Below are 8,341 nucleotides of genomic sequence, written 5' to 3' on the forward strand. Positions count from 1 at the left end.
ATTCTTCAGCGTCATCCGGAGTTCTTTTCCTGAAAACACAACCAGCACAACTATCCAGGTATGCCCTAGACTCAATGGTTAGTCCACTATAAAATATATCAAGTAAATCATGCTTTTCCAGATCATGCTCAGGCCGAGCTCTAATAAGAGAGCAGAATCTCGACCAAGCCTCCGGCAATTTCTCTTCATCTTCCTGATTAAAATTATAAATTCTCTGCAAAGCAATATGTTGAGCACTAGCAGGAAAATATTTGCGGAAGAAAACATCAAGCAATTCTTTCGGACTTTTAATAGAATTTGGTGGCAAATTATTATACCAAGTTTTATCTTCATCCTTTAATGAGAATGGAAATATTTTAGCAACAAAGTAAGTACGCATCTTGACATCATCAGAAAACAAGCTACTAAGAGTAGATAACTCAGTCATGTGTTCAACAGCACTTTCTTTTTCAGTACCACAAAAGGGTGTTTTCTCAACAATAGCTATATGAGATAGATCAAGAGAAAAATCATAGTCTTTATCCTTAATGTTTATAGGAGATGTGGCAAACTTAGGATCAGGAGACAGTTTATATCTAACAGCATGTTCTGCAAGCAACTTTTTAATTTTTCTTGCATCAGTAGTAGCATTGCATTTTTCAATAAAATCATCATTAAGCTCCACATAATCTTCCTCAGGATCATCACTAAAATAACCAAGTTCAGGTGAACTAACAGGTGTAGTAGCATTAGGAGTTTCAGTATTTTCAATTTGTCTAGACCTAGCAATTGTAGCATCTAGAAAAGATCCCAATGAACCACTATCATCAAGCACAGCAGAAGCATTATCAATATTATGAGAGTGTTCAGATTCAGCAGATGTACCCGCACGCGAAGCATGTGGTGGTGAAACAAGTTTATCAATCACAGATGGTGAATCAAGAGTAGCGGAGGTATTCAGAATTGTACCTTTTCTTGTAGTGGATGGTAATATGGCGATCTTAGTATCGCGAGGTTTACCCATGATGGAGAATTTGCAGCGAACAATATTAATCCAAGTAAACTTCCAAATAAAGCTACGCTCCCCGGCAACGGCGCCAGAAAATAGTCTTGATGACCCACAAGTATAGGGGATCGCAACAGTCTTCGAGGGAAGTAAAACCCAATTTATTGATTCGACACAAGGGGAGACAAAGAACACTTGGAAGCCTTAACAGCGGAGTTGTCAATTCAGCTGCACCTGGAAACAGACTTGCTCGCAAGAGTTTATCAGTAGTAACAGTTTTATAGCGAGTGAGTAGTGAAATAACAGCAGAGTAACAAAGACAGCAGTAGTGATTTTAGTAAACAGCAGGATTAAAATACTGTAGGCACGGGGACGGATGATGGGCGTTGCATGGATGAGAGAAACTCATGTAACAATCATAGCAGGGCATTTGCAGATAATAATAAAACGGTGTCCAAGTACAAAGCAATCAATAGGCATGTGTTCCATATATAGTCGTGCGTGCTCGCAATGAGAAACTTGCACAACATCTTTTGTCCTACCAGCCGGTGGCAGCCGGGCCTCAAGGGAAACTACTGGATATTAAGGTACTCCTTTTAATAAAGTACCGGAGCAAAGCATTAACACTCCGTGAACACATGTGATCCTCACATCGCTACCATCCCCTCCGGTTGTCCCAATTCTTGTCACTTCGGGGCCATTGGTTCCGGACAGCGACATGTGTATACAACTTATAGGTAAGACCATAAACAATGATTATCTTCATGAAACAATAACATGTTCAGATCTGAGATCATGGCACTCGGGCCCTAGTGACAAGCATTAAGCATAACAAGTTGCAACAATATCATCAAAGTACCAATAACGGACACTAGGCACTATGCCCTAACAATCTTATGCTATTACATGACCAATCTCATCCAATCCCTACCATCCCCTTCGGCCTACAGCGGGGGAATTACTCACACATGGATGGGGGAAACATGGCTGGTTGATGTAGAGGCGTTGGCGGTGATGATGGCGATGATCTCCTCCAATTCCCCGTCCGTGAGTGCCGTAACGGAGACTTCTGGCTCCCGCGACGGAGTTTCGCGATGTGGCGGCGTTCTGGAGGGTTTCTGGCGACTTCGACTTCTCTCCTGGTGTTTTTAGGTCGAGGCGAATAAGTAGTCCGAAGGAGGGCGTCGGAGGCCGGCCGAGGGGGCCACACCACAGGGCCGCGCGGGACCCCCTGGGCCGCGCCGCCCTATGGTGTGGGGCCCTCGGGCCTCCACTTCAATTGTCCTTCTGGCTCCGTTAGTTTCCTGAGAAAATAGGGCCTTCTGCATAAATTCCGAGGATTTTCCCGAAAGTTGGATTTCTGCACAAAAACGAGACACCAGAGCAGTTCTGCTGAAAACAGCGTTAGTCCGTGTTAGTTGCATCCAAAATACACAAATTAGAGGCAAAACAATAGCAAAAGTGTTCGGGAAAGTAGATACGTTTTGGACGTATCAACCCCTTCCATCTGATGCCATGTGAACGGGTTCTCTGAAAAGAGCCGATGAGGTCGGCTTCGAGGGTGACTTTGATCTCGTCATACCTCTTCTTGAGCTCGTCGGGCAGCTCCTCGTAGGTGACTGGCGTGCCGTCCGCCATCTCAGATGTAGATGGCGATGTGGTTGATGTAGAAGCTGGTCCCACCGGGCGTGCCAGAATGTGTTGACTGTCAAAACCCACCGGCGGGCAGCGACGATCAACACGGTAGAGCCGGGAACAACCTAGAGCTGCGGCTGGCTGAGGTCCCTCCGAGCGACGGCCCGCAAAGCCTTCTGGTCACACGTCCGATGCTGATTGCAAGGGCGTGCCACCTGACCTATACCTGGTCAAGAAGGTGATGGAGATGCCTCGCTTAGTTTTCTGCATGGCATACACGTAAACATTAAATACGAGCCTCGATCGGCTCTCAGGTTATCCTGTGAATCGGCTCAGGGAGCCGATCCACCCATGATTCGTACGGGGTGCACGAATATATGGTGGTCCTGCTTGATCAAGATAAAGCTAATGAGATCTACGACGATTTAGGGTTTTCACCGCATAATCGGATCATCCTACTCCAGGTTGGGCCTCGCGGCCACGCACGGTGATCGTAAGCCGATCCTAAACAAGGCCTAAAAACCAACACGAAGTTGATCCCCGAAACATCCTGTTTAGGACTAGCGAACGACACCCTACGTGCCGCTGGATCCTCCCCCCATTTGTAAGGCCTAACTATTGCAGATATTAAACTAATCCTTGTAGAACAAGGAGCAATCGTAACGGATCAGATCTACTAAATAATGATCAAGCGGGGTGCCGCCCCCACACCTAAGATAGGTGTGAGGGCGGCTAGACATGCAAGGGTCGCACTACGATAGCATGTTACGCGAAGAACTATGCTAACCCTAACACATCTATGATAACTACGTTGCTCGCCATCAACAAGGCTTCAGTACGAGCAACGCATGAACAACGTGGAGCTTGTGCTGCCTAGATCGCAAGATGCGATCTAGGCAGCATGTCGCTTACCGGTAGAAACCCTCGAGACGAAGGAGTTGGCGATGCGCCGAGATTGATTTGTTTGGTTGAACGTTGGTTGTTGTTTATTCCATAAACCCTAGATACATATTTATAGTCCAGCGGACTTTCTAACGTGGGAATATCCCCACCGTGTACGAGACAAACTCTAACTTTTAATCTATGATGCAGTCTACTATAATTAAAGATACACGGGCAATCTAGCCCAAACTCTCCGTGCAAGGCCGCTTCAGAGATCCTCCACGTGTAATCTTTCAAGCCCATCTCCTTTACGGCCCACCTCCTGATTTGGCCAAAATCTGGTGATAACAGCGGCGGGCCTTCTCTATCTGCTTCAGGGAGTAGCAGTTTCCCGTCGTGTGAGTTGAGGGCTTGCCCTCCCTGCTGTGATAGATGCATGGGGCGTCTAGGAGGCTGCGGGCGTCGAAGCGCTTAGGCTGAGGCCGATCCTCCCGTGGTGCACGGTTGTCGCGCCGGAAGGATTTTAGCTCGCGCTGCTCGTAGTCGGCGTTGGCGACGAGCTCGTTGTGTCCTCCGTCGGCGCGACGCTTACCGTTGTTAGACCGGCCACTGAACCGGTAGTTGCCACGTCGGGGCTCCGTGTGCACGGGGCGGCGATTGCGTCGCTGGCCGTACTCGTCGTCCGAGTCGACTGTAGGGTCTTCGTCAGCGTAGCGGGTGGCGATGTCGAAGAGCTCGGAGATTGAGATGTTATCTCTGCTGACGCGACGGAGCTTGGCGCTTAGCGGTTCGTACCGGCAGCACCGTCGGAAGCAGTAGATTGTCGTATCCGTGCTGATGCCGCTGGAGGTCATCCACATGTCCTGCCAGCGCTGCACCCATCGACGAGTCGACTCGCATGGGCCCTGGACACAGCGATCCAGGTCTTCTATAGTTGTCGCGCGAGTGTACGCGCTGGCAAAGTGCTGGATAAATGCGGCGCGGGCTTCTTCCCAAGAATCGATGCTGTTGGCGGTGAGGGTGTTGAACCAGTGGCGATTGACGCCGTCCATCATGAGAGGCAGGTAGCGTGCCGCGAGTAACTCGGAGTGGCCTTGGATCCCCATTGCCATGGCGTACGAATCGATCTAGACTGTGGGGTCGATATGTGTGTCGTACTTCTCGATGTCACGGGGCCCCTTGAACCCAGCGGGGTACGGCTCGCCTCTGATCATTGGCCCGAAGCAGGCGGGGCCGACTCGAGTGAACGCGCTTTGGCGCGGGGCTTCATCGGCGTAGCGGTCGTTCAGCGGTTTCGCGCCCGCCATTCTTGATCGTTGACGATGTGGGTTCGCGCATCAACGGGCTGTCCGTTGGCGGTGACCATTACTCGCGCAGGGCGCGGCTCGATTTGGTTGTTGGTCGAGTGGGCCGCACGCGGTGCTGGTGGCGGACCGTTGTTGGCATTGACGACTGCGCGATTTGCCGCACCCGATGACGCCGCGCGACTGGCGGACGTGCGCGAATAAAGTCGCCCTTGCGAGTCGGCGGCGGCATGTTGTTGCTCCAATGCCTTGGCAACCAGGGCCTTGGCGTGCTGGACGAGGATCGCGCCGTCTCCCGTTTCGGGGAGCCTCGCAAGGACGGCTTGGGCGGCCGCGACGTTGTCGGCTGAAGATGAGTGCAATGGTAGGCCATTGGCGTCAACTTCCGCCCGAGGAACTTCGGGTGGTGGTGGTGACGGTGGTGGTGGCGGTGCTCCGTGTGTCGCTCTGTCGGCGGCAGCCCGACTTCCTTCCGGGATGTCGGGGTTTTGGACTCGGGCGATCCGAATTTCTCCATCCGGATCATCGAAGTTAAGGCGCGCGCTGGGGAAGTCGTTCGCGCGGGCACGCTCCATGCGCAGTCGATTGCGCTGCTGGCGATAGTGAGATACGGCTCTCACTTCGTCTTGCTCGAGACGAAATTTCTGCCGTTCGGCTAGCTCCTTCTTCCTCTGCTCTTCGAGGGCCGCCCGGTGCGCCTCGATCTCGGTCGCGGTGGCGGTTGCGGGGAGGGGGGTGGTGAAGGCGTCGACCGGAGGCTCCTCCTCGCCTCCTGCCATGAAGACTGCGGTTGGGTAGCGATATCATGGGGCCTCGATGGAGTCCAAGTCGGAGTCGCTGCCGAAGAGGGAGAGGACGGAGTCATCCTCGAAGTCGCTTGGGTGAGAGACCAAGGAGATGGAGTCTTTAAACGATGCCGTGGCGATAGAGCCGGCAGTCGGGGACACAGCGGTGGACCCAGCGACCGATGCCGTGGCGATGGAGTCGGCGTCGAACGCCGCGAGACCGGAGCCGGCGGCTGGGATGGTGATGACGGAGTCGGCGGCTGACGCGGTGATGATGGGGTTGGCGATCGGCGCCACGGCCGCCGAGTCGGCGTCGTCCTCCAGGGCCAACTCGGCCTCCATGTATACCTCGCTAGTAACTGGGCGAGTGGCAGTGAGGAGCTGACCCGGCGCGAAGGGGTCGTGCGATCGACCGGGGCGAGGCTCGGTGGGGTCGCTGACGCCGGCTAGCCCGACGAAGAGGTTGATGGAGTCGATCGGCACCATCCAGGCGTGCTTGAGGGGTGACGAGGCGGGCCGGTAGGTGCTTGGCTGGATGTGGAAGAAATTGCCGGTGGCGATCATCCTGCCGGAAGCGACCGGACGCCGTACTAGCGAGTAGGGCCTCGCCGCAGCTCGGAGGCTAGATGTCCCATGCCCCACGGTGGGCGCCACTGTCGTGGATATAACCACGGCAGATGCTACAGGGGGTAGCACTTCGTTGATGCGAGGGCAAGGGAACATCGCCATCTACGGGTCGAGGTGCAAGGGACGCAAGGTTTTACCCAGATTCAGCCCCTCCGGAGAGTAAAAGGCCTACGTCCTGCTAGATCTTATAGCTCAGTGGAGAATTACAATGGGGGGGGGGGCTCAGTCGGCGTTGAGCCAAGAGCTTACAGGGGAGATCCAATCTCCGATGTCGTGTCGTCTAGGATTTAGCCCGGGGGTTTATATACCCACCCCCGGTCTAGGGTTACAAGGGGATAACCCCGAATCGTATCAGTTGCGCTATTAATCCGGGATACAACTCCCTTCTACAAGTAATCTTCCTATCCGGCCGGGCAGATCATCTCTGTCGGTCTTCGGCCCAGTCGCCTTCGGGTCCAGTCGGCTAGGCGACTGGCGGTCTTTGCTGGGCCTTCGTCCTTGCAGCGAGTGGGACTGGCGACCCACCCCCTATGGGCATATCCCCATCACGAATAGATTGACACTCTGCAGAGGTTGCACACTTGTGCCACAACATTTGATTTCATCCGTCGGGACTACCCCGAATCATCGTAACACAGTACGCGGATCATCAACCATAACCTTTCACTTATAAATCCTAGTATGAGCACCTCTCCCCATGAGCTTGGCCTCCCAGTGAAGACCAACTGTCAACCTAGGAACTGCACAGGGCTTGGTCGTACAATTCACCTCAATTCACATCATTTCTCAACAACGGAGGCAGCCTCGGCATAACCCCTATGACGTGTGTTCAGAGGGAACTCATACTAAGATACATAAACTTCCAGTTAAGCCCTACCCATAATCAGGTATTGTGGGGGTACTCAATATTGGAAAGGTATCGCATTCAAACCAATATCATTTTTATCATAAATCACCATCTTCTCTTTGTCATATTCACCTTCAAAAATCATTCAATGGAATGCTTCATCATTCCAAGGTTTCAAAATTCAGTTCAAGTCACAGTGTTCCCATCTAGAGTAGTCAAGTTTTAATCATTAGCACTAGCTCTAAATCATGAGGGGTGCTATCTTGCTTTGCTTGATTTAGACTAACTTTACTACTCTAGTAAACTTCTTTACTTTGACCAACGTTAACTATAAAAGTAACTCTTGGAAAACACAAGTAAAACTTGTAATGTAGAAAACTTGGGATAGGCTTATGGTAAGAAAAGGTAAGACTAATGGTGCCTTGCCCCAAAGGGGCTTTGCACTTTGCAAGAATATTAGCTTGCCTTGGTAGTGTTCAAAGTTCTCCTCCTCCTCCTCTTGGTAGCAACCTTCTTCTTCCGGGTATTCTCCGGTGCTAGCGTCTAAATTTAAATACGAGTATAATCACTCAACTAATTCAATGGCTATTCCATACATCACATATATTCACACAAACTATTCTAATCACACAATTAATCTAATTAGGGTGCACTAGTCATTAACCCGTGCATCGCGCGGGCTAGAATTTATAAATTATATTTTTAAAATTTTAAGTTTAATATTCAGAAGGTCCATTAGTGCATATTTCTATGAGGGCATCCAACCTCTGTGCATGTGCACACTCCAGCATTTGATGAAATACACAATTTGTAGTTCTCGGGAAAATATTCGCCAGACCAAAAATATTCTCGAGATACAATAATGTTATATTTATCGTGGTAGTATAATAACGCAATAGTGACCTAAATGGCATGCACATATGAGTGGAAGTAATAGTCGTTTGTTTATATTTTTTTTTTTGCCTTACATGCTTGCTCATTAATTACGGCGTTATCGACAATGCTGCTAAAAGGCTGCCGAAATGGGTCAAAGAATATTTGGATGAGAGAACACCACCGGTAGTCTACATTTTTTTTAAGTAGGGCGAATTTTTATTGCTTTCCATGCCCACGTACTCAAATTGTGGTTAACTGGAATTATTTCACTAACAACACCCTAGTGCCAATATGGGAAATTAAATATCAAATTACAGGTATTCTATTTGCAGAACAAATCATGTTTATTTCACAACAAAAGGTAACAACTCACGTTGTAAATCATATATTTATTACAGAC

This window comes from Lolium perenne, chromosome 3 (assembly GCF_019359855.2).
Source record: "Lolium perenne isolate Kyuss_39 chromosome 3, Kyuss_2.0, whole genome shotgun sequence".
NCBI lineage: Eukaryota > Viridiplantae > Streptophyta > Magnoliopsida > Poales > Poaceae > Lolium > Lolium perenne.